The sequence below is a fragment of the Lactuca sativa genome, chromosome 7, assembly GCF_002870075.4.
Source record: "Lactuca sativa cultivar Salinas chromosome 7, Lsat_Salinas_v11, whole genome shotgun sequence".
NCBI classification, from domain to species: Eukaryota; Viridiplantae; Streptophyta; class Magnoliopsida; order Asterales; family Asteraceae; genus Lactuca; species Lactuca sativa.
Window position 1 is genome coordinate 183,377,310 of NC_056629.2, and position 3,490 is coordinate 183,380,799.

Below are 3,490 nucleotides of genomic sequence, written 5' to 3' on the forward strand. Positions count from 1 at the left end.
TAGATTTGAAGTAGATAGCAATTGTGATATTTTCATTCTCAAAGTCATTTGTGGAGCGCGTGTGGTTAACCGGCACACTAACTTAGACTTGTGAGAAATGGCAAAGGTCTAAACAATTGAGACTATGATTACGACATCCCTTTTCATAGTTCTGAAATTGTTTAGACACACATGCGTGCTATCTAAGGAAAGGTGTATAATTTTGATAAAGCTTATAAAAAAATCTTGTATCAAAAGTCTGAACTTTGGTAAGGAAGTCAATAAAGTATTGATTTCTAGAAGTCCAGCTGATTTCTGAGTACATGTCAAAGCTAGTGGGATCATGAGTGTATTGCTAATAATCAGCATGTTAGTGGGAGCATGATAATTATGATAAAGGTTGCAAGTTAGCAATGTTAATTATAGAAAAACAAAAGTTTAAATTCGTGGAGTTGCAGGGGTTGAAAAAGTTGTTTTGTTATAATTAAGGGAGAGGAAATTATACTTAATTTCAATTCTAAAAGCTTCGATTGAGGTTTTAATCATCTTTAGTCAAGGATATATATGAATTTTATGTTGGAATGGCTCAACATAAGGAAATTCTATATATATATATATATATATATATATATATATATATATATATATATATATATATATATATATATATTGGGTCCATTATTTGCGTTCTAAAATTCGATTATGATTACGGCATCCCTTTTCATAATCTAAATTATGAGAACTTGGCAAATAGAAATAGCATAGCAAAAGACTGGTCCGGTATCATGTCTTTATGTGAGACATCATGAATCGCGTCCCATATGCTTCGGATATAGGATCGATTGCATGTGCTATAATATTCATCCTTTCTAAAATTTTCCAAATGCCCGGGGCATTACGAAGAGAAAAGGTCAAGAATCGGATATGACTAAAATTATTAAGCAATTATCGAGGACAATCTAAGGTTTACCAAAGATTGGTTGCTCTAGGACAATTGGAGGTATGGTGTTAACTTTGGAAGGACCATATTGATAGATTCTGAAAAGATGTAACTCTTGTTCAAAAGTGATAGTCAAAATGGGAATATGGATTTCTTCCCATAGGTTGAAGTTATTCATCAAATCTGTGTAAGATTAGGAAACTTAATGTATGAAGGATGTTAAACTTGAATGTGAGACTTAGGTTCTATGGAATGATCTCCATTGGAATACTCTGTAATGTTTGTTGACAAGTCTTTGTGACTTTGTGCATAATCATTACAAGAGGATCAATGCATATAAGTTTAGAATCTAACAGATTTAGGTAAATAGCAGGATTTGGAATTCTTGCATTTGCGGTAAGGATTTGGGATTGTGAAATGAGAATCATTGGAATTATGTTCAATTGATCTATTTCACAAAGTAAAGATCATAGACAAACTTAGTATGCATACTTGGTGTATGGCATGACTAGTGTTTAAAAAAACATAGTGTACATGCTTGGAGCATGGGACAACTATTGTTTTAATTCAAGTATAAAGTTGATAGTTTGAAACAGCATGCAATGAATGATGGGTAATCAATATGGTGATAAATAAAAGATGTTTTATTTATATTCATAAGTTCTGAGACCATATTGGATTCGATTATTCTTGTGTTTCACTTTGCATGTTTTGACTTCCAGAATAACTAGGTCGTTCTTCCTGATTGACTAAGTTATTCAAACCATCCACAGTCGGTCATATGTTGGAAGTAGATATGAATCAAGATTGTCATGGGTTTGCTTGTTGAGGTCTAAGATGTTGGACAAAGTGGTGATACAACACTCATGAGTGCTCATAATTTCTGAGTATTGGATTTAATCCACGCTCATTGGAATCACTTCATGGATTTTATCACGAGTGATCATGAGACGATAATATCTTATATTCTTCAAACCTAAAGATATGAATTGTTACTATGAGTTGGTTATACATTGATTGCACGAAACTGCATTGGTAACTCGATGTTATCAAAAACGTGCCTTTGTGTATGATTCAACAAGTAGTAGAACAAGCCATATGAGTCGAAGTTTATCCATTCCTTTTACCTTTGGGATAAAAGCAATATCTGTGGGCCCCTCGATGATTTAGTGATGACACCCCGAAGTGCTTGGCCAAGCCAGGACTAATGTGATTTGTTCAATTAGTCGGTCATCATAAATCGGAAATCAAGAAACAAAAAATGGACAGAGAGAATGATTTTAATCCATGTCTCAATCCATATGATATCTAGAATGGAGGAATATATGATCCCTTATCTAATGGACAAGTCATTGACAAATGGCAGAGTTCATCGACAAGGTCAGAGTTCGACAGCGGCTTTTGAGAGCTATGATTGCCAGTTGGTTTTTGAAGTCATACGCAATAATAGTTTTAGACTTATCTAAGTGGGAGGCTGTTAGATTAGTGACTAAGTCCATAACTACATTTGGTACGTAATTGACCCGACTCCACATGGTCCATTTGGGTTGCATGGCATCATGCATTTGGATAGACTAAAATGAGAGAAATAACACTTAAGGTTTGGTAATATATTATAAGTTCTAATATATTAATAAGATTATTTAATTAGTATTGATCAAGAATTAATTTGGAATTAATTAAGTGATCAAAAGGAGACTAATTAAATATATGGGTTGATTGTGTAAATCATCCATACTTGTATAGTGGGCTAATGCTCCATGGATTATCAAGTTGGGCTAAAACCCATAGGATGCTCCATGGATGCTCCATGGTGATTTTGTACCCATGGATCATGGAAATGAAAGGCCATGACAATTAGGGTTTACATGGTGTAACCCTAATTGTGACACACTATATAAGCATCTTATTCTTGTCAAAATCAGCCACCGTGAGAGACTATGAAGGAATGGTGAGGGCTATTCGATTTCATGAAGTGTATCATTTCTCTCTAAGTTATTCCATGTGTATTTGATGTTGTGTGAACCATTTGAGGTGTCACACTTGGGGCACTAGGCTCTCGAGCTTCAGGGAGTTAAGCTACATCAACAAGGTATGTATTTCTATCTAGTTTATTATTCAAGTATCAAAAGATTGTATGCTAGTTAGGGTAATACCTTGGAATATTCATATTTTCGTGTATAATAGAGAAAACATAGATCCAAGGTATTTTGGGTTGCATGTACACTTAGGAGTGTTAGAATGCTCAAAACCCAACAGTTACTGTCTTCATGGAACAACCTCCAGGATTCATTGATGAAAAATCCCATTTCATGTGTGTAAATTGAAGAAAGCTCTCTACGGGTTCAAACAAGCACTTGAAGTGTGGTTTCATAGGTTGAGTATGTTTCTTGTCACATTGGGTTTTCTTTGCAGTCGTGCAGTACTTCACTTTTTCTTTTCAAGAAAGGCTCCACACTTCTCTATCTACTTGTGTAAGTTGATGACATTATCCTTACAGGAAGTGATCCTGCCCTCATTCACACCTTCATCACTCGCCTCAATAATGAATTTGCAACAAAAGATCTTGGT